The sequence below is a fragment of the Equus quagga genome, chromosome 1, assembly GCF_021613505.1.
Source record: "Equus quagga isolate Etosha38 chromosome 1, UCLA_HA_Equagga_1.0, whole genome shotgun sequence".
In the NCBI taxonomy this organism is placed as follows: domain Eukaryota; kingdom Metazoa; phylum Chordata; class Mammalia; order Perissodactyla; family Equidae; genus Equus; species Equus quagga.
Genome location: NC_060267.1, coordinates 184134630 through 184159452, shown reverse-complemented (window position 1 = coordinate 184159452; position 24823 = coordinate 184134630).

Here is a 24823-nt window from a genome sequence, read left to right as displayed (position 1 = left end):
AGTATCAGACAAGTGTGACATCTTTGGTGGAGATCTAGAAAGCCAGTCAAAGGTTTGGGGCTTGTTACCTGTAAAGACATAGAAAACATAGCAGGTGAAAATCAAGATGGCATGTGTTACTCCAGGAAACAGAAAGCCGACAGAAAGGCGGTCAGCGCCCACGCGCCCCTCTGCCTGGGCCGTGAGTGGGGCTCTCACATCACAATGATGCAAATGCTGCTCTGGGACGAAACGGTCCTTGGGGACTGAGGGAGAACAGAGCAGGCTGAAAGTGAAGCCAGGCGATAATGCCTGGGAATGAAAAGTCAAGAAGCAGACACAGAAACACGTTATCGAGAGACGAAATTATGATTCCTGACTCAGTCGCCTGTAAGAGGGGAAGATGCACACAGAGGGTGATGTGGAGGCAGAGAGAAGACGGGGGGTTCACTGCCGTCCTTCTTAACAACCCCAGGGCTGTGGTGCTTGTGAAGACGCCTGATGAGAGCCGCAGGTGTGAGTGAGGGTTCCCTGGGAGCTGCGCTCCAGAAAAAGTACAAAGAAACAAGTGAAATTAATTTTAATACTATATTTTATTTAACCTGATATATCCAAAATATTTCAACCAGTAATCTTTACAGAAAACTATTAAAGAGATCTTTAACTTTCTTTTTTTCACCTGAAGTCTGAAATCCAGGGCGTATGTCACACGGGCAGCATCTCCTCGCAGCGAGAGCCAAGTTTCGAGAGTGCAGGAGCCGCCTGGCTGGGGCTACTGTATTTGAGCAACTGTGATCTAGGTATGTGTATAATTTTGATAAATTTTTTAAAATTTGCAAAGGAGCACTGGCATGGACGATTTGCCCACTGATTTTGTGAATGCAGAAATGCCCTAATGCCATCCAAGCAGGGGGACAAATAATGCAAAAACCAGGAAAAATGGAACTTCCTTGAGAAAACACCATGAAAAAGTGAAATTGTGGATTATTCATTCCCCCAGAGCACGGGATCTCATCACCCCTCTGGACTACTCTTTATATATTTCACGTATCTTTACAGCTCAGTCCCTTTCCCTCAGAAATGGGGAAACTAATGCAGATAAGTGACGTGCCCAAATTTATTACGTTAACAAGCAGTAAAGCTGGGCTGCCCTCCAGGCAGTTCTGACACGCTGGGCCACAGTTGTCACCACAGCACGCCGCCCAGGGACTCCCCTGAATGTGTGGGCACAGTTGGTTGAAGATGCTAAATGGCTAAATAAGCACTTTACTCACCTTCATCTGGATGCAATGCTCACCCACATAACGGTGAAAAGGGCATCAAGATGTTCCTGCTTCTTATTCTTATTGGAGTAATCCAGAATAAATACCTATTTTAACTATTTGAAGTAATTTATGCCTTTTAGTGAAGCAATTTAGTTTTAGACTACACAGCTATTGAAATAAGTTTGAAATAGAAGGATTATATTTCTCAACACGCTATCGATATCTTTCAGGGATTATCCTGTTAGTGGGGTTTTTATAACTAATGAATTCAATTCAACAAATTAATTCAACTGTATTGACTTTTTATTGCTGTGTAACAAATTACCCCAAAAAGTAGTGGCTTAAAACAACAAACAGTTGTTATCTCACAATTTTTTGTGGGTCAGGAATCAAGGGGCAGCTTCACTGGGTGTCTGACTGTCAGTCTCTTGGGAGGCTGCACTCAGATGTCCTCCAGAGGCATCAGCCCTTTGCCTCACGGGCCTCTCCATTGGGCTCCTTGCAACATAGCTCCTGCTTCCTGCAAGATGCGGGCTCTGAGGGGTCTGGGCAAGCAAGAGAGAAGCCACAGTCTTTTTGTAACCTAATCTCAGAAGTGACATCCTATCACCTTTCTATACTCTATTCACTAGACGTAGGTCGATAGATTCAGCCCACACTCAAAGAGAGTACAAATAGTGCAAATATCAAGGCAGAGATGACCAGGGTCAGCCTAGAGACAGCCCACCACAATGACAAACATCCACTCCAGGCTTCACTCACAGAAAGATGTGTTTCTTTCACCATCCATTCATCCATCAGTATTCACTGAGCACCTACTCTGGGCCAGGCCCTGGAAATCCAGGGAGCAAAAGAGATATTCTCAGGGCCTTCCTAAAACCTACACTCTGGTGTCTTCAAAATTAAACACCTATATGATTCTGATCAAAAATAAAAATAAAATGTTTTATGCAGTCAGCCCAGTGACACAGCAGTTAGGTTCATGTGCTCTGCTTCAGCAGCCCAGGGTTCGCAGGTCGGATCCCAGGCACAGACATATGCACGGTTTATCAAGCTACACTGTGGCAGGCATCCCACATATAAAAAATGGAGGAAGACGGGCCAGAATGGTAGCTCAGGGCCAATTTTCCTCAGCAAAAAGAGGAGGATTGGTGGTGGATGTTAGCTCAAGGCTAATCTTCCTCAAAAAAAAATAAATAGATAAAAATAAAATGTTTTAAACAGCAAGAAAACATAGTTTAGGAGCTTCTGTCTCGCTAACTGCTTTTTCTTAGCCGCTGTGCCTGTAAATCAAATGCGGATGACCTTTCGGTAGAGATGAAGGACCACCCTGGTCCTCCCAGGTCAGGATTCTGTGATGGCCCCTTGCTTGGCTCTACAGACTTCCCAGCTGAGTGAGAGCCTGAATGGTGAACCTCCAACAAAAAGCAAAATATTAACTAATGTTCATGGAGGACCAACTCATTTATCAACTGCAGCCAGAGGTTGGCTATAAATACGAGAGTTCGGCCAAAATCAGTGGACGTTCCATGGGAATCAATTGGCTGTACACAAGCTTCAACAATGAATATTATATATTTCATTATTATTTGTAAATAGTGCTCTTCACATCTTTTATATCAGTAAAATCTGTAATAAACCTATACCATGCACACACATTTTTCAGACCCAGTTGTGTCACGTTTATCAGCACATGGCTGAGTTATGGCAGCATAGCCAATGCTTGTCCAGCTCAAAACTTTTTTAGCAGACACTGTCAGTGTGTCTGCTCAAAATAACTCATGCCTTGTGCATGATCAAATTGGCATAGGTAAGTTCAAAACAGAGAGACGATGGCAAAGACCACATTTTAAGCTCAGCATCAACTGTTCTGGGTCTGGTTGCATGCTTTTTAGGACTAGCTGTTTAAAATCAAATTCCTTTCCAAAGGCTATGAATAGGCATCCTTGGGCAGTAGTTAATTAAAATTTCATACACACCTACAAAAAGCTGTTTCAAAAATAAGCCTGAGGAAAACGGATTGGATTTTTAAAATAATCACAAGTAATTATTCCACGTTAAAAGAAGTGATCTTTATTTTTAATTGACTTGGGTTTAAAGTTCAGAAAAAAATATTCAACATACACACGCCTCCGCACGAAAACAACACAGCCCTGGGGGAGGCAGGGAGGAGCGAGGCTTTTGGTACAGTGTATCGGGATTTGACAGCATGAATTTGAGGAAAGGAAGCTGGCGGGTAGAGATGTACTCTGTCACAGTAAGACATTTTGGTTTCAGATTTGGGGGGATAGATAAAGCGCAACAGATTCATTAGTTATCTTTCACTACTTTTCTTGGTTGAAATTTGGACCAGATTTTAGGAATTCTTTTCATTTCATCTACTTCAAATGCAGTATTCTTAGGAATACACATGAAAAATGGTTAGAATAAATGGAGACGTACAATCAATAACAACAGTAGACTCCAATTACCTTATCACATTCAATGTGCAGCTCTGCTTTGCACATTATTTGGTCCAGAATATATGCCAGACCAACCCATGACTTGCTAAATTCGTCTTGTATATGAATTCCAAAGGCTCAGCATGAGCTGCAGGGCCCCATCAGCCTTGTTCACAAGCTGAGCCTCCCAGGCCTCTTGCCTTTAGCTGCTGTTTAATACCAGCTGTTTGTTCTTTCTGGTCCTCCCCCTTCTCTACCTCCTCCAGGTCTCATTTATAAACCTACCCCATAGATACCCAATTCAATCCTTCTGAGTTGCCTTGGCAACTCTCAAAGATAGGATAGCTCACAGCTTCCCAGTCTAATTCCATCACATCCCTCAATTAGTTTAGTTAAGTGAAGCCTTTTATGAGCAGTCAGATATTCCTTAGAACTATAATCAGGAGTTGGCTCACTCTGAGCTGTGTTTCGCGTCCCTCACTGGGTGATTTCCCGAGCACATCCTGGGGGCACTCTCCCTGCACAGCCCCTTCCCCTACTGCCAGAAAGAAGCAGACTGTTAGACAGCCCGTGTTCATGCCTGCCTCCACTATCTGCCGACTTCACCTTGAAGATTTACTTGTTTAAAGGCTTTTGGCTGCTCTGCCCTTTGGCGTCTTCTACAGCTTGGCAGGGTTCCCTGGTTGGCAGTAATTACCAAGCTTGTCAAGTTTTCAACTTCGGGTCCTCAAAGGAGAATCAAAATGTTCGTGTTTTAAGCTAAATTTTCCATCTCATCTGATGTTTGCAAAGCACACAGAGATAAGTCACTCTTGGTTTATATTTTGAGAGGAGAAAATTGCCTCGAGCCCACCTTTTCACCACACAGTAGACAGTACCGCCTGCCAGACAAGGTCAACCTAAATCGCTTCATCGAGCCTTGCTGAAGATGGCGGCCCACACTGCATCACCTGGCTCTTCACGTCTGTAGAAAGCAATGCTAGCTCTGAAAAGATTAGGTGGGGACAAATTCTTATCATGAGAGTTTGACAGCATTCCTTTGAAAATTTAGTTCTGACTATCAAGTACATTTAACATAATAAGGCATGGAAATAGGACGGTTGTTTACTTTAACTCATCTCATAAAATGTCTGAATTAATTAAGCATTTCACATCACTCTAAAGATGGTTGAATATAAAGAAACACAATCTTGAGCTGGCTTACTCTCTTCCATGAGCAAATTTAGTTAGATTTTTATCCAGTAATTTATGCTGAATTAAACCAATAGTTTACTGTTATACATTTCCAATGAATAGAAAAGTGAGGCAATCAATATGAAACTGTTTAAAGCAATGTCACACCTATAAGGCAGTGAATGGGAACATTTCTTGAGTATTGATTCGATTTGCAGTGGCTTTTCTTGGGATCGTGCATTCTAGTAACAGAGCCAAGATTGCCCCTACAAGTCTAATGAGAATGGTAAATTCACACATCATAGAAAATAAATTTAAGTTTCCATACTGACCTAGCCAATGGGCATTTAGGAAAACTGAAATCACAATTTGTGGCAATGTTCCCTGTTGTTGAGAGCATTTCACTGTGAAAAATTACTTTCCCTTTCTTGTATTTCTCTCCTTTCAAAATGTGGGTACGCTTCACTTTTTTTTTTCTTTTTTAAGATTGGCACCTGAGCTAACAACCGTTGCTGATCTTTTTTTTTTTTTTTTCTGCTGTTATCTCCCCAAACCCCGCCCCCCCATACATAGTTGTATATCTTAGTTGTGGGTCCTTCTAGTTGTGGCATGTGGGACGCCACCTCAACGTGACCTGACCAGCAGTGCCATGTCCGCGCCCAGGATCTGAACCCTGGGCCGCTGCAGCGGAGCACGCGAACTTAACCACTCGGCCACAGGGCCGGCCCCCGCTTCACATTTTTGAACAAACCTAAGCAAAGGCAATCTGATCCGCATTTACTGCCTGCAGTAAACTTAGAGAAAACAGCAGCCCTTATCGCTCCAGGTCCTGGGGTGATCATTCTGGAAAATCTTGCAATTCTGACTTCCCATGATTTCCTAATTTTCAAAGAATTGAGCATTCCATAATTCAGTTGCACCCATAAAGATGACTTGAAAACAACTAAAATCCAATGGATTCCACAAAAAGTTGTGATCATACAGGATTTGTTCACTCGTTTTTAAAGCCATAGCCCATGAAAAGTTAGATAATTATTTTTATTGTGTCGTGGCCTATGAGAAGTACTCATGTGTCAAACTTCATGAAACTGAGAAAAAAAATTAACATTGACATCGACTGGAAAACCTAATGAAACACTGTCTAGTCCATGTCTGAAGTCAAAACACACACTTCGATTTATTGGTTTAATCACGGGAGGGACATTCAAAGCATACCACAAAAAAGAGTTGCTGAAATTTGCTTATGCACTAAACAGTCTCCATAGGGCAGCTTAGAGATTATTTCAACAAATAAAACGGGGCCCAAACATCGTCATGAAGCTGTCAGCATTAGTGAAGAAAGAGTGGTTGCATCTTCAGATAAGTAGAATTATTCTCCACTCCTCTCTTACGTAATAGTAATTGCAGGAACAGATTCCTATGGAGATAAAACAGAGTTTATTGTTTCTTTATCAGCCTGCCATATAAACATGTTTCATTATAATCCAGTCTGAAGGGCTCTTGCTACCATCTACTTGTTTATAAGACACAGTTATTGCCAAAAAAACTCTTTCTCTGTGCCTAACTCCAGTCACTGCTTCTATAATTTGTTCTCACGTTTTCAGGGAAAGGAGAGGTTAGCAAGTCATTCTTCGTCATATATAACTCAACATGAATAAAGCTACTTTTATTTCTAAAGGCAAGTCACACTCCCTAGCTGCTGATTTGTTTTTTCCATTGTGTGTCTATGGGGGAAAATCGTTGCTTTTTGTTTAAGTATAAGTAAACTCTTTTGTTTTTACTGAAAATACTATCTAGTTTAGCTTGTTTAGAAGGACATACACCAGAGACGTTGAAATCTTTCTGATGTTAAGAGATATAAATTTATATCTTATTATAAGCTAATTTTGTCCTTGCTTATGTTCCCAAAGTAATAAAAAACTTTGCAAATAGCAGCTTCTAACTTGAATATACATGTCTGCCACCTGTTCCTCCAGTAAAGACATTTATCATAATTAAAGACTGAAATTCTAGTGGGCTTTCTATATCACAGTAAATTAACTTTACGAAAACAGCCATAAGGAACTTTGGGGAACTCCCGAGTTGTGTTCACGCGATCATGTTTCTTTTCGCACTTGGCATAAGCCCACTCTTCTCTTCACCTTCTCCATCACTGCGTCATCCACCGACTTGCTCAGGCCAAACTGAGTCTTAATCCTTGCTCTTCCTCCCTCATCTGGGCCTGTCCCCTGCGCCTCCCGAATAGGTCCTGGTCTGATCACTGCTCCCCACAGTCACCTTTGCCATCTGGGCCCATCCCAGGGTCCCCTCTCTCCTGCTGTCCTACGGTCCACTCTCCATTCAGCACTCAAAGGGGTCTTTAAAACACGTGCATCAGATCATGCCTTTTCCTCTGCTTCCGACTGACCAATGGCTTCCTATCGAGTTCAGGACAAACTCCCAATTCTTGACCACCATGACCCGGCCCCTCTTACCTCTGGGCCTCACCTCTCACCTCCCTGCACTTGCTCACTTACTATTCTCACACTCAGAGATTATGGGTCCCTGCACCTTCTCCCTGCCCTTCCTTCTGCCAAGAAAGGCTCTTTTCCTCCAACTTCTTAGTGCCAACCTCACTATTCAGGTCTCTGCACAAATACCACCTCCTCAGAGAAGGCTCCCAACACCTTCTCTACGCTCCCTCACTTCCCCTGCTTAACTTTTTGCCATAACACATGCTACTATAGAAATTATCCATTTGCTTCTTTTAACTTGTCTGCTTCCCTCATGGGAATGGAAGTTTCATGAGCACATGGACTTTATATACCTTACTGCCGTATCCTCCAGGTCTCAAATAGTGTCTGTTACATGGTAAGCATTCAGTAAGTGTTTGTTGATTGAATAAACAAACGTGAAGAACCTACTGTTTCAAAGATGGGTTCCACTTTTAAAATCCCATCACTTGTAATGTTGACTGTGTCTTCTTTATTTACCCCATGTCTCTTAGAAACAAAGAAATTACCCCTATTTTCCCTAAAATATTTCTATTCGCATGCTAAGAGAAATGAGCATTCAGAAAAAAACTACCTAGTCTGTAGCGTGTGACAAAGTCATGTGCAGTCATCGATTTTACCCAAAAAACAAATCAGAAAATTTCTCATGTAATAGGTTAATTTCCATTGTTCAAGTAAGTCTTAATCTCAAAAATTGCCCACTTAAAGGTAAGTGTTTGAAATCTCTCCTTTTGATACTGGCTTTAAGGCCATTTCTCTCCTTGGCAGTTTAAATTCAATAATGATGTCATTTGTCATTACCAAGAATGTCCTTAACTAGATATCCTATTAGTAATATGCCAATCTAAAAATTGACGAGTGTCAGCCACAAATAATTCTGATGTCATTTTCTCTTTCATACCCTCACCAGGGACCGTCTATAAATCCCGGAGGAAGTCTCCGACAGCCCCAGATGAACAGCATATTCTCCCCCGAGGCCAAAACACAGATCCAAATTCTAGGCAGGTTGAGGCTTATTTTTCCTTTATCAGAATTGATCAGTCTGTTATTATGAACTTAAATCAAGACGCTTTTAAGGAGTTTCCAACACAATCATCATTGTAAACTCAATGTATGGAAAACGATTTGAGGTGACTTGATAACTAAAGTACAATCTAATTGACCCAAAACTTTGGTTTGTCAGAGTTTAAATTATTATAATAATAATGGCAATAAGTGAAAGTAATGCTAGCTGTAGTTCCTGGGGACTTGAGGAAGAAAACACGCCTCGTTTAGTGTTGCTCCAGTCCGTCTATTATCCGTCGTCTTGTTTTTCGCCCCCTAAGAAGTTAATGGCTTGAAGTATTTTCTTTTCCCCAGTGTATTCTGGCCTGATGCTATCAATCAGCGTTAATCCAGTGTGTTCTGCAGAATCCTAACCGTAGAATGTTAAAAGGCACTTAGCAAATCACCACAGTCATAATAATAAGGAGGAGGAGGAGAAGGAGGTGATTCTTTGATTCAACAAGCTTAGGAAAGGTTGAGCTAATCAAGTTAGTTTCGTTGCTGCAGGACTTCCCAGACCTTGAACATGCTAAAATGGACTGTACCTTTCCAAGAGGAATTACGTGTCAGTTTCCCAAATTATCTGACCATTGAACTACTATGTTAAGGACTATCTTTTGGACAAGCGTTCTAGAAAATGCTTCTGTAATTCGTTACCTGCAAACCTTTGACACTTCGTTGCGACTCTTCTCTATGCCGAGACCACAGAGCTTTCCCATGATTTAGTGGACAATGATTTTAGCAAAACTGTGGTGATCATGACTGGTCTCTTCCACCTTCGATTGACCCTGAAATTCCAGTGCTTAATGTTTATTGTTCACTGTTAAATAGTGTTCCTTATTAAACAATAACTCAATTCTGTAGTCCCATGACCTTCCTAGCGACAAATCCAGGACTCTTTATGTTCCTTATCCCACTTGATCTCTTTGGGACATTTGATGCTATTGATCACTCTCTATTACCGGAAATTCTTGAATTCTTGGTTCTTGTACCTCTTTGACTCTCTTCTCCCAGTTTCCTGCGAGATTCCATTTCCTCTGTTCACCCCTTAGATGATGTTCCCCAATTCCTTCTCCCTCTGCACTCTCTCCCTGTTTTATCTCAACCATATGTATTGCTTCTAATGCCATCGTGGACGAATGGCTGGTGAAGCTGTATCTCTGAATCTCCAATGGCTGACAAAACCTCTCCATTTGAACGTGTAACCTCCAATCAATTAGCAGCCCTTTTCACTATAGTGTCCACAGGCACTCCAAATTCAAGTTGCAAAAAATAAATTCATCGTCTCCCCACCCACCACTCAACAAACTTCCTGCTTCCTGGTATTTCTTATCCTCATTCAGTGTTGAATTCCCAGAAATGATTATGGGTGATAGTGTGGAATGGTGGAAAAAGCATTTAGCCTGGAGATGGATTACCTGGGTTTGAGTTGTACGGCTGATTCAGTAACGTATGACCCCGGGACGTCAGTTCAGTTTGGACCTCAGCTCCCTCATGTATAAAATGTTAGATAATCCTGTACTTACTTCTTTGCTGCAGTCTTTCACTGACTCTACACTCCTTCCCTTCACTCTTGGAAGATCTTATCCCCTAGCTCATTGGCACTCTGTCCAACACTGTCCCTTAGTGATTTAATCTGTTTGCATCACCCTTCCAACACCCTCATCTCCTAAGGCTCAGAATTCCTCTGCTCCAATGACTGTGTCCTCTAGAATACCTCAACCCCACGCTCCCATGGTTGATCCCAGACCTTGTCACTACAAATGAAGCAATCCCTCTAAAATCTTAGCTCCAAGCACCCATTCAAGCATCTTACTCCCTCAGTCCTTCAACTGCACTGGGACCTACAACCCATTGACCCAAGTACTTTTTCTCTGGCATTTCTCCCTCCCCTCTCTAACCACGTCCCCACCCACTCACCCCCTGCCAAAAAGTCACTTCTCACCCAAGAAGATTCAGTTCTACGGGCAAGCCTTAGGGTAGTCCTTCGCACACGCTCGGAACTCCTCACTCTGACTTCTCTTCGTTGCCCTCACATGGCAAAACCCCTACTCCAGTTAAACTCAACTCTCTGCTTGACCCCTAACTGCTTTGCTGCAGTTACGATGGCTGGAGAAAAACATGCAATTATCTAATACATGAATTATCAGCATCTCCTTCCTGAAATATAAGCCCCGTGTGGGCAGATCTTTTTTCCTCTGTTTGGTTCACTACTACATCCCCAGCGTCTAGAACAGTACTTTGCATGCTATAAGCGCTTAATAAATATTTGTGGAATGATAAATAAGGCATATGTCTCATATGCACACATTTCATCGGCTCAACCTGTGACTATGCAACTCATTTCTTCCACTGTAAAGAGCTCATATATTTGGGAAGAGGCCTGACTAACTTTCCAAAGGATAGATTAGTAAATGCTCTGTGTTTATCTTCAAGGCAGCCTTAAGCATATTTGCAAATTATTGAATACAAAGTTAATATTTTCACTTTGATTATGGCTTTTATACCAAATATGTGATGATTTGTAGGAACCATGGCATTTTCCTGCCTTAAAGCTTTGAAATAATTACGTTTTTAACTAACTCATTATTGTAACTCTGGGGAAGTTTAGACCAGAATGTTATAATACTGGTGTTTTAATGATGAGAGAAGGCCAGCAAGACTCCAGTATCCATAGCAACGTACCGTTCTTTTCATCTTTTAAGTTACCAAAGGTGATTATTTCTTTTCTTTACATTATTATATGAGGTTTTATCACAGAGGAAAAGAGCACGTACCAACATTCAAGCGAGATGAAGACAGTTGAGGCAGAAGTAGAAACAATTAACACTGGACCCCAAAGGACCCCTCCCCACCCCTCCCAAATAAAGGAATTTATAGCCTCATTCACAAGCAAAGGGGTTAAAGACTTGAAATATTACTTGACAATTAAATCTTTCAGTCGGGAAGGAAAACAACTGTGCTACCCAGTCTTAGTCACCAAAATGATGCCATCAAATCTTAGTGAGGGGGAAGGAGTGCCCATGAGATCCAGACAGCTACTAAGAAGTTCAGCCTCGTGAAATAAGACAGAAGTTCTTTAGGCGGCAGAGTTGACGCGGGAAACAAGACGGAGAGAGAGAGATCTAAAGACACCATAGCAAAAGTTAACATGAGAGTCGTGCATTAAAAAGGCGGGTAGTCGTTATTTTCACTATTTTTATTACCTTTGAAATATTTATAATTAAAATTACTAACAAGATTATAAGAAAGAGAAATCTTAAGATGGATTTAAAGAAATGGTAAATTGTAGGGTTAAAGTGCTTAAAAACTAAGTTCTGCTTGAGATGGTCTTTGTCATATGTGACTTGTTAGTGATGTTAGTTAACCGATGACTGGCAAGGCGTTCATCAAAAAATCTACTCCCAAAAGCTATTTTCCTCTATTTATAAAATGCTTCACTTCTCTATGACCAGACTAAGTCTTGAATGTCATTGGCTGCCATGTACATACAAGCACCTGTCTCTTGTTTTCCAGGAACCAGCAGTAGATTGATTTTTTGTTTTATGTCAATAACAAACCCGTCAAACTTATACTTTCTATTTCTCCTTCCCTTCTGCCAAATAATGATAACAGCAACAACATTAACTATAACAGCAACGACAAGATGCTATGCCAAGTCCTGTGCTAAATAAATCATATTTAATTTGTTTAGTACTCGCATCAATCTTCAGAAGTGGCCATTGTTAGTGTCCTCTTTTTTATAGATAAGGAAACTGAGTTAGAGAGAGGAATTTGCCCAGGAGCACAGCAGGTTACAGGGTTTATGCTCTTAGATATTACTCGGTATTGCCTCCTCACCATGGCTCCAGGAAGTTAGGGAGTTTTTATTAACATACACTATAGTTTATTCATGCTATAAACAGTTATTCTATTTCACTCTGCTAGGTGTTAGGGATTTTAGCGAACCAGGAAGGTCGCATCCTTAACCCCAGGAAAAGAGAGAATTAAATAAGTAATAACAACGTAAGATGAGAGCCATGGTGCTGGAAGTATTAGGAACTGTCAGTAACTGCAAAAACCGCTAAGCCAGTGTTGGAGGATGGGTTTTCTTACCAAAGATGGAATTCATACAACTCGTGAGCAAAGGCAAACAGTCCATCGTTTCACCCTGGCGACAGTGAGCCCTGAACAAGAGAAGCAAGAGGAAAGGGGCCCGAGGGTAACCGTGCATCCCACTCTACCCAAGATACAGAAATCACCAAGTTTAAAAGGCCAGCCAAGAGCACGCCACTCTGCCAGGGTCCTTGCTGGAAGACAGGGGCAAGTCCAGATTTCCTCTGTGGTAGACACCGACACGTGGCGCCCAGAACCCTCCGTGGCCGACCTGCTGCCCAGCCGTGTGGGGTCCGCCGCAGAGCGCAGTCACCAGCGCCTCCGGGTCTGTTCCAGAGCCAACACGAGCTTCCCCGCAGTCACCTCCCTCCCAGGGGAGCCCACGGACCAACCCCAAGGTTAATAAAGGAGTTCCGATCTTCACTTTGAGAAAGAAAAGAAAAAGGTGCAATTTTTATTTTATATTAAAAACATGAACACTCAGAGAGAGAATTTCCTTTGGCTTCTGGACTTTGATGTGGACAAACTGGATAAGATTCTATTATGCAGTGCCATCCAAAAGTATCTAAATAGCACGTGTGTGTGAAATATTCCATGTCCAAAGTCGTTCCGTGATGATTTGTCTTCGTAAAAACAAATTCATGATGCGGAGATTTCCTGTTTCCACGCTTGCGGCCTTGGAGTCGGTTTGTGAACATCCGCGCGCCCTCGGCCTGAGCACATGCCTCCCAGGCTCCCGCTGAAAGCAGCTCAGATGGTCCTCACGCCCCTTCCCCTCCATCCTCGCTGCTCTCCGGCTCTCCGCCGCCTTCCTCGACCATCCTCTCCTCGCTCTACATCCTTCTCTTTGAGCCCTTGTCACGAAATCAGCACGATGGCTAAACTTACTCGGAATGAAAAGACGATGAGAGAAGACGGGAATCCAGTGAATAGAAAACCGGGAAACTGCTATCCAAAGAACAAGTGGAAAGAACCAGGAAAAAGTGAAAAGCAGATAGATTTAAGCGTCGCTGGTTCTTTTTGGAACTGTTCCTAAACAAGTCAAAACTCCAAAAACTCTTCAGGGTATATTATGACTCACCCCACTTGTTTTCTGAACACAAACAAAAAGCAGTGACATGTTTACAGCCAGACTTGTAGTCTCAATAACCCTGGATCTTCCCCATTTCCCTCTCAAAAATCACCTAAAACCCACAAGGAGAACAAGAAGCAAAATGCAAACTCCATGCCCGAGGAATCTAGAAAACAAAGAAAACCCCGAATCAGGACTTGAGCAAAGAGCCGCCGACACTGCGCAGGCGGAACAGGCTGGAGGGAAGCTGGAAGCCGGTCCCGCAGACCACGTGCTCCAACAAGGAGGGCAGCACTCCCGCTGCAAGAAAAAGAAATGGCTTCAAAACTAACAAGCCCCTGATCACGACACCAGGAAAAGGGTGGGAGGTCTGGGGGTGGAGCCTGTCTGCCCCCCGCGCGGCGAGAGCGGAGGGGCTGCGGGAGGACGTGCCACAGGCCCAGGTGCCCCCGGGGGAGACGGAGCGCCCGCCTCCTCTCGGCCCTGCAGGGTCAATGCTGGGTGGCCTTTGGGGGGTAAAGCGCCTAGAGAGCTCACAGGCACCAACCCTGAGGCCAATAGCAAGCGTCTGCTGCTGTGAAATGCTGGCCTGTCCCACCCTTCACGAACTTCCCGCGAAGAGCCGGTCCAGGAGGACGTACCCAATTTAAAGATGAATAAAAATCGAAAAGGAACGAACACAGACGTGACGCAGAATAATGGAAGGAAAAACGGAAGACAGCCATAGCAAACATGGAGAGTAAGGAAACTGGAAAAATAGCTGCCAGGAAACAAACGAAAATATAATCAAACTTACTGGTGCAGAATTTTTTAAAAATTAAAAAGAGCATTAACTGATATATAAGAGCTGAGGATGGGGAGACAACAAATGGAGAGGAAAAGTGAGCTCACAGAACTCAAGAAAAAAGATGAAAATATTGCAGAAATGAAGGCCAAGAAACATACAGAAAGCAGATGAAAAATACAGAAAGTATGTCAAGAACAGGACCGAGACAAGTGAGTAATGAAATATAAATGAACAAAACATTTAAAAATATTTTTAGAAGGAAAATAATGAACACAGAGGATGGGCAGAAGATGGACGACGGGTGCGTAACTGGTGTCACAAGAAAGGAAACTAAAATAATAAAGACAACAGATGCTTGAGGGTTAACTTCAAGAAAAGTTTCCAGAAAGAAAAGAAGAGTTGAATCTACTGATTGAAAGGGCACATTGTATCTCAAACCCAAAAAAAAGGAAGGCAAGGATGGTAAACGTTGAGATACAGCCTAGTAAACTTTTGGGATTCTGAGATAAGGGATCCTTTGAACCCGCAGGCGTAACAATCACTTCATCTGCGAGAAAACAAGCAGACGTTTCCAGAGACACATCCACTCTCAGTATGGTGGGAGCAGGACCCACAAAGCCCACCAAGAAAGAAAGTGCGACCCAAACAGCGCGCGTGTAGCCAAACCTTGTGCAAGTACCAATGCCACTGAAAAATCTTCTGAATATGTGAGGACCCAGAGAATGAATTTCCCATCAGTTCTTCTTCAAAACTGTCAGGTCACAATACACATGTATCAGAGCCTGACGTTGTGCACCTTAAACGGACACAATGTTAAATGTCTGTTATATCTCAGTAAAGCTGGACAACAAGGTTAAGTAAAAAAAATAAACTGTGAGAAGACAAACTTCAGCCAACCGTGAGATGCCTGGAAACACTGTGGGGAACTGATGGGCAATGAGTGTTAATTCCTTTTATGAGCGGAAACTACAGCAAACCAAAAAAAGGAGGGGGGGGGGGATTATGGTTGAATACAGAAATGTTAGAAAAATAGCGATAGCTGAAAGTAAAACGGAAAAGAAGGCGAGATAGATACACTGATGGTGTGTGGGTTCCCTCCTCTCTAAACATCGTTTAAAGATGATTAAGTGATGCCATGTGCTTTATCACCACTTCAAATATAAATGTCAAATATTTAATTTGAAAAATACTTTTATGCCTTCTTGAGTAAAATGGCCAAGTGGAATACAGAGCAATAATTGTGTTTAATTTATGTTCAGATTCAACTAACATTTATCAGACTTCCATAATGGCTAGACATTTTCACTTATAATATTCACCAAATTCCTCTAAAGTGAGAATTATTATACCAATTGTTTAGATTGGGAAGTTGATATTTTGCATAAATAAATCCATCAGAGTCAAGCAGTTATAAGTAGTATGTGAAGAGGTATATGAAGACAAGTCCTCTGGTTGCCAAGTCCTGTTTACTTTCTGGCCTTAGTATCTTTCAAACCAGTCCTGGCAGTACGTAGCATGATGGCTTTGGTGGGAATCCCAGCTCTACCACTTACTGGCTGTGTGATCTTGGAAGAGTTACTTAACCTCTCTGTGCCTTGGTTCCATCATCTATTCATGTATAAAATGAAGATAGTAAAAGTACCAGTGTCATGGTTTGTTATTGTTGCTGTGGTGGCTGGTTTTTTTTTTTTTTAATCAATTTAGGAAAAATTTGAAAATAAGAGTTCTGAGTTTATATCCATGTAAGAATTGAACTAAAGGCTTTAAGCTAAGGTATTGAGCTGACAAAGCATTTTTTATGGATTTATATTATAAAAGCAATGCAGACATTGTATAATTTAGGGAAATTATATAATTATAGTTTATGTACATGATTATCTAAATTATATAATTTTCTAAGTATGTCCCCCCCAAAATCACTTAAAGGCAGCTGTTTTTAAGTTTGAGTTTTTCTTTCCAAAATCTTTCTATGCCTTTTTTTCATAGTTGTGATCAAACTAAATGACATTTTATATTCCATCATATAAATTTTTCTAGATCATTCAAAATGCTTCTTAAATATGACTTTAATAGCTGTATAAAAGCTGATTTCTATAAATATGCTGTCGTGTCTAACTGTTCTTTGATGTAATGAGTACCTTTCTAGAATAAATCTTTGTCTTCATTTGTAATTATTTGCTTAGAGTAGAACCCCAGAAATGCAATTACTTGGTAAAAAAATGCTAATAATTTTAAGACTTTTGATATATATTTACAAGTTATGATGTGACAAACCCTATAAGGTACTTGAAATAGAGCTGAAGGCAAAGATGCTTCATATGTTAAGGATATTAAGTTTTACCTATTTATTTGCCTTAAATATTTCCCTGTTGGTGGTTTGTCTTTTAAATGTATACATATGGTCTCTTTTTAAATGTAAAACTTTGCATTTTAATCACATCTGTTGATCCTTTTGTTTGCAATTTCCTCTAACAGTTTTCATCTGCTGAAATCCTACCCCAGCTAGACCTCTAATATTTTCTTCAGTTTCCTCATTTACTGTTTTTAAATCATAGACCTTAGATTATTTTTAATGCCACATGATTTAGCTACATTTTCCTCTAACATTCCACATAAGCTATGAGACTTACGATCTGGATGAAAAAACGAAGTTATTAAAATTAGTTTAGACTTAGTCAAAACTTGCTATATCTCTAGCACAAAAGAGAAAGTACTGGGAAGCGGCTAAGTGCAGGGAGCTGCGTTCTGAGATGACCCTGGATCTCAGCTGGTGTGTGTTTGGTTTACTTTTTTTTCTGATCTACTAAATAATATCCTCCAAAACTTCAAGAGATATTCAATCGTAGGAAAAATAGGAAGAAGTCAGGTTGCTTTTAGATTCCTGATCTTTAACTCATGCATATAGGAGATGAGAAGAAGCCTTACCGGTTTGTGAAGAATCTGATAGGTGTCAAGTCCTTTTACTCCATTGGTTGGAGAGCCATCTTGTTAGGAATCATTGAACTTAGAAGGCTGCTTCAGGGTTATCTACCCCAGTCTCCTATTGTCCTGTTATGCTGTTAATACGGTTAAAAATTTGAGTTCAATGCCTGAACATGCCAAGAAACTTTACAGAAAGAAGAACTCTCCTGGTTTCCAGACTAACCAAGCATGTCAGCCTTTCATAAACTACCAATCAGATGAGATGGAGCGACCGTTGCTGTCACTGTGGAGGAATCCACAGAACAACAAGAAAGAATTAGGTAGATAATAATGATTAGAATATTGTCCCTGTGGAAAAAGCCTTGTCTGATTCCAGTTTTGCGTGTTCATGAGTCCCCTTAAGAAAGGGCAGAACGATGACAAGATGGCTTGCCAGTTCAGTTGCCATGACTCATTCTCATACTCCCGGCATATATTTGAAATGTGGCTAGCTTATCAGTAGAATATTTGTGTTTTGTTTCCCCAAAACACTACATTAAAATGGAGAGTTAGAAAATCAAGGATATTAAATAATGTCCTAAGTTCTTGGGCAGCAATGCTTTTAGGATTCATATTAAATCACATTTGCAGCCATCACATCATAACAGCCAGGCCTTCAGAAACAGAGATCATTGTGTATGTTCTCAAAGAATCATGTTTATAAATACATTTTAAATCACCAAGAACAACAGAAAACTCAACTTGAATATGATTTCAAATTATTTGGGACATAATGCTGATGATATTATTATATGAGTTCCTTTGCATAAAATGATCTATTTATTAAATAAATATGTACTGAGTACACGTTATGTGCCATTCCATTAAATACAGCAATGAATTGAACAATCAAAAATTCCTGCCCTTGGTCCTGGTGAGGGAGCTGTTCTGTATCTTAACTGTGATGATGGTCACACAAGTCTACACTCGCAATATGACCGCATGGAGCTAAAGACACACATGCATCATGTGAGATTAGTGAGCTCTGAACAAGCCGGATGAGTTGTATCAGGACGATTTTCTGGCTGTGATACTGTGCTATTGCTTTGTAAGACACTACCGCTGGGTGAAACGGGTGACCAGGCTGCAGGATCTCTTTGTGTTATTTCTCACAACTGAATATGAATCCACAATCATCTGAAAATGCGTTTTTTAAAGATCCCTAACCCTCAGAGCTTAAATTCTTGAGGCTGGAGACAGACAAAAAGTAACACACATAGTAAATAAGTAAATTGTATAGTATGTTAGAGAGTGAAGTATTACAGAAGAAAGCAGGGCAGGGTAATGGGAGCTGGGAGAAGCGCTGGGTCTCCTACGGAGAGGGTGGTTGAGCAGGGAATTAGGAGGGTGGCGTTTGCCTGGGGAAAAGCATTCGGGGGGGGGGGAACAGGCACTGCAGAGCCTCTAAGGTGAGCATGAGCTTGGTGTCTGTGGAGCTGCAGGGCTGCTGGCGGGAGCCTAAGGAGCAGAGGGGCCGCAGGTGACGAAGTCAGAGGATTAGGAAGCACCAAGTAGTGGGGACTTTGGAGGCCACGGTGAGGATGTCAGCTCTTTCTCCAAGCTGGGAAGCCATTGCAGATCTTTGAACAACCATGTGTGTGTGAAGGGTCGCTCCGGCTCCCTTGTTGAAGGCAGAGGGAGGGGTGACAGTGAGAGCACCAGTCACGTCAGAGGCCATGGCAGCATCCAGAAGAGAGAGAACCATGGCTCTGATGGGAACCTAATTGAGAACTATGATGAAACCTAGCCATTTACTACTGTTGGGGAGGAAGACATTTCCTTTACCCACTCTGGGTCCTTCTAGCTGGGCTATGAATTAAATTCACATGAGACAGAATAATGGGAGAAAATCAAACAAAGCTTTATAATGTGTATACATGGGAGACACTCGGGAAAACTGAGCAACTCGCCCTAATAGCAGAGACTTTCATCTTAAATATCCTCCTCAGCTGAAGGCAAAGGAGGATGTTGGGGGTGGGGGAGTCAGTTATGGGAGATCACAGGAAAAGGACAGTAAACAAGAATAAGGTGATTATGCAGATTTAAGTCCTTCCTCATTGATAAGAGTCTCTAGAGATAAGTCATCCCTCCTTCTTCCTGGTGCAGAGAGGGAGATACCCTTACGGAAGGAGATTAACTTTACAAATGTAAATGTCTCTTAACAAAGGGTAAGTAAATTCTACTTTTCTGAGCTTCTCTCACGTCTGCGGTTTTTAAAAGTAACCACCCTGAAATAATCCTCATGCCAAAGAGACATATCTTGGCGTGGCCAATTCCAGTCCCCCACGCTACTCTGTATACTTACTCTCACATCAGTGCCTAAGACAACACAACTTCCACAAGCTCATAGTGTACTTCCAAACAGAACCGCATATAAGTAGACTATGCAAGGCCTAATTTGCACAAATTACAAATGTAGCTCTTATCCTGGGAAATCATAGAGATCCTATTTGTTAATGCTGAGTCTTTTTTTATGAGACACCAAAGCATTCAACAAAAGTCTCGCCACGTCTGATTCAGAAGACCTCTGCCACCCTCGCTGCACCTGTGCCATCGTTTGGAGCACAGGCTTGCTGGCCACATACATCCCTTTTCTTGCCCAGTTGCAGCTGCTGGGTCAGGACCGCTGGCTAGGTAATCTGGCTCCCTCTGCTGACTCAGTCGGAAGGCCAGCCAGAAACCAGATTCATCAGCCCCTTATAATTAGAAAGAACAATCGAAAGAAGAAATGTTTTCTCTTTGCTATCCAAGTGTGTTGTTATCAAAATAAATGTGTTTAAAGGTTTTGAAGAACACAGATGCCTGCATTGCCTATTGCTTAGAAACTGAATGTTCTTATTATCAGTCGAGAGCCAGCCACACTGAGCCGGTTCTGTACCACACCGTCCATTGCATCTCTGTCTCCGTCATTTCACTCTGAGTGTTTACAGGTGCTTTATTGACTGTTTATATGGTCCGTAAACAAAACCTCTTTAAAATCATTAAACACACACACTTGCTTGATAAAAGATGAAATTTAGAAACAATTCCCTCTCTTCCATATCCAAAAGCAGACGTTCTTTTGAAAATGTGGTTTATCCTGAACCTCTGCCTGCTGGGTGGAAAAGTTTTAACACAATTAAGAGTGACTAAAGCTGAAGCAGAAGTGAAGGGCGCTGTGTGGTAGAATGAAATAAAACGCAACATTCTGCCTAAAGAGCTCTTGAAGATAACAAAAAGCTGCACGTTTATATGTTGACGATTGCTTCTGTTTTCTTTTTAGTAACATGATATTGACAACGAGAGTGTTTACTCATCCCATCCTGGATATAAAAAGACAATAACCCAAGCACTATCAATTCTATGGAAACCTCCACATTTTAACATCTCTCAGCCACAGGCTTCTATTTCCCTTTCCCAGACATCACAGCAGGGGGAGTTGCCTCCTACGTGAAGGTTTTCTTCAGCCAACGGGGGTTTCATGTGATAGCAGCTTTTCTAGATGTTGTAATCCGTAAGAAGCAAAGCTAAATGAAGACCTTCAAACTTTCTGTGACTTCTTATCCTGCTCAAAAATTAATCTATAAAAGTAGAGCTTGAATCTGACTTCAAAGAATAGACTAAGAAGAAAAAACCATTTATAACTCAAAGATGTAGAGTTCATAAACTCAGTATTTTGACACATTAATAAATAACTTGGTGAGGCATCATTTGTTTCTTTATTTGCAAATTAACTTTGTAAATTATTTATTAATGTAAAACACCGTCATATTAAGAGTGATATAGGGGCCGGCCCGGTGGCGTAGCGGTTAACTTCGCGTGCTCCGCTTCAAAGGCGCGGGGTTCCCAGGTTTGGATCCCAGGCATGGACCCAGCACTACTAGTCAAGCCACACTGTGCTGGCATTCCACATAAAATAGCAGAAGACTGGCACAGATGTTAGCTCAGGGCCAATCTTCCTCACCAAAAAAAAAAAAAGAGTGATATAGACTGGAGCTTTAAATTTGAAGCAATAAAATATTACACCCTTTGGACACATTCATTATATTGTTGATATTGACAATAGATCTTCAAAATCTCTTAAACGTTGTGGAAATAATGTTTTATTTTAAAAATTGTTATGGAAAGTGTTTCCCTTGGCTTATTCAGCATCTGATATTTATAACATAATTAAGCCTTTGTTTTCAATTTTAAATCATCAAAAAGAGAAGAAAATCTCATATGCTACTTTCTACTAATTATATTTCTTCTCTGTGTAGGAAAAATGCCTTATTATGTCTCTGTCGGAATAAATCTTTTACAAATAAGTGCCCCAAATTCTATTGCAAAAGGAAAAACTGTTTTGATGTCTAAGGTTCAAAATTTATTTCCTCTTCCTCTTTGCTGATCTCCAGGTAAATTAACACAGCACGGCAATCGGCTTCTGACTCCTCCCACCGCCAGCTCCATTGAACCCTGTACTTCCTGCTGCTGGTCAGCCTGCTCACGTGTGGTCGCCCTCACAGGACAGTTTCCTGCAGTCCTGAAGTGACTCCGCTCTCAAGATGCAGCTCCTAAGCAGTTGTTATCACCAGGGCTTCCTCCCCTGTCATCTCATCACCACTTCCTCTCTTGTACTTTCTTCACGTCTTGGCTGTTCTCCCATCTAGCAACCTATTGCATCCGGGTTCCCCAGTTTGGAGATCTTTGCCCACACACTCCTCTCAGCCTCTTGTATCATTCACTCTGCAACCCCCTGCAGCCTACAATATGGCTTTGCAAACATTGTCCTCATACCCTGCAAATGAAGCCTCCTCTTCCTTCAATTTCCTAGTAAACCAAATCCACATGCCTCAGTTAAGCTCCTCTATCCCTGCCCTCCACCAAATGCATCCTCTCTCTGCTTCTCAAACAGGAATGCCGCCAGTCCACATCTCTCAACCATGCAGGCAGGAAGTCAGGAACCTGAGGTCACAGTGCGAGGCTGAGGCAGGCGAGAGTTCAGAACGGATCAGGGCTCTAGTGCTGTTTATCAGCAATGCTTCCTCCCCGGGTTCTGTCCACATTCGCAAGTTATGCTGGAAACCAAAGAAAAACATGAGCCCATACGGTGAACTCCTATTGACTGCCGCCCACATTAAATAATCTGCTCCCCTAATGGAGGGGGAGCTAGAGAAGCAGCGTTTAAACGGTAGTTCATTACCGTTCTCAGAAATCACCAGAGGCGAGGTAACAAGAAGTCAAAGAGAGCACATGAGCCGAGCCATAGCTGCCTCATCACTTGGTCAATAGTGAAAGTATACTTAATTGGATTTTCTCATCCAGTGTTAAATGAAAACATAATTTCTCAAAAAAAACTAAAATTATGAATCCTTTCATTTTTATATTTTGAAAAAATATTAAATTTTCATGTTAAGGCTCTTTGAAGAATAAGAAAGAAAACCATAGCCCCTCAATCATCCGTACTTGGTTGACTTTGTTCTGCGTTTATCTTACCTTTCCCTGAGAACTGGTGGCACTAACTCTCCGTCATTTAATCTCAAACTACCTGATTGTCACCTTTTTTTGGAAACAGATGTAGGGGAGGAAGACATTTCCTCTGCCCACTCTGGGTTCTTTTGGCTGGGCTACGAATTAAGTTGACATGAGAGAGAATAGTAGGAGAAAATCAAACAAAGCCTCATAACATGTATACATGGGAGACACTCAGGAAAACTGAGCAACTCTCCAAAATGGCGGAGGTTCTCACCTTAAATACCATCCTCAGCTGAAGGCAGAGGAGGATGTTGGGGGTGGGAGAGTCAGTTACGGGAGATCACAGGAAAAGCACAGCAAACAAGGGTAAGGTTATCATGCAGATTTAAGTCCTTGCCTTCCACTTTGATAAGAGTTTCTAGAGATAAGGTCATTCCCCCTTCTTCCTGGTACAGAGAGGGAGACACCCTTACAGATGGAGATTTCCCTCACAAATGTGAATGTCTCTCACAAAGGGTGATTTCTACTTTCCATTGTTTCTCTCATGTCTGCAGCTTTTAAAAGTAACCAGCACAAAATAATCCTCATGCCAAAAAGACATATCTTGGGGTGGCCAACTCCAATCCTCCACATGCGATATTAACAATGAAAGTACTTACTCATTTCTTTCTCTCTCTTTGTCATTTTCCTCTGAGTATATTACAGGTACTTTAATACTGTCTTAAATATACAGGTGCTGTTATAACATAGGTGCCATTCCACGTGTCATCAATTCCGTGCTAGGAAAGAGCTAGGAAAGACTGCGTCTTCTGAATGCCCCAACACAGTGTTCTGTACATTCTAAATTTATGTCGAATGACAGTGCAGCATGGACCTGCCAATTCAGGTGATTTTTGTTCTCCAATCCATCAGTCTGTGTTTTCATGTGATTATCATTAAATCATGATTTTGCACATAACTCCTCCAATCCAAAGCAACACGCACATAGACACTTTTTTGTCACTTTTAATGTAATGTTCAAGGCCCTCCACTGAGCATGCATTGTATATCTGCTTAAGCATTTGCTGTGTCCCAAAGACAAGAACAAATGGCCTTAGGATAAAGATGCAACTTCTCCCACAGTGGCATTTCCTTAAGGATAAGCATCTCTCCCTAGGCTAGGAACTGATTGCTGTGCTCACTTGTGACCACCCAGCTCAAGACAAGAGACCTGCCACCCTCCTGTGTCCACCAGGACAGCAGACTGGCTACCTGCTGTGTCCATTAATTGCTGGGCCTATAGAGTCAGCATGACTATTGTAAAAGGGACATTTCAATCATATGTGAAACATGCTCTTTGAGGGTAGATAACCACTCTGCTCACCCCACTTCTTTGGTGCCCTTTCTTCCCTCAGGAAGAAAGGCCCCCAGCTATATGGCCCTCAGATTTTGGCTCGAATAAACTCACCCAAATTTTCATTTATGGATTGGTTATGGATTATTTTTGTCAACATGTCCATATTAGTCCCTTTCCCAACATCAGGGTCATATTGAGCTGCTAATTTGCAACTGAACCTCTCTGAGACTTTGATGAATATGTATCCTGATTGTGTTTAATATGTGTTCTCTGTTCTATGGGGCCAGCCCGGTGGTGCAGCAGTTAAGCTCACATGTTCCACTTCGGTGGCCCGGGGTTTGTTGGTTCAGATCCCAGGTGTGGACATGGCACCTCTTGTCAAGCCATGCTGTGGCAGGCATCCCACATATAAAATAGAGGAAGATGGACACAGATGTTAGCTCAGGGCCAGTCTTCCTCAGCAAAAAGTGGAGGATTGGCAACTGGTGTTAGCTCAGGGATAATCTTCCTAAAAAAAAATAAATGAATAAAAATAAATAAATAAATAAATAAATAAATAAAATGGTTTAAGACTCTACTGAAAACCAAGCTTCTCCAGAACACTTTCTTCCTTTGTGGAGATTGTCTTCCCAGGTTATAGTCTTCACCCTGGCTCAAGTAAAACTTACCTTCTCTCTCTTATCTATATAACAGTTATTGATCATTTTGTGTTGACAAGATGTATGTGTCTATATTTATGGAGAGA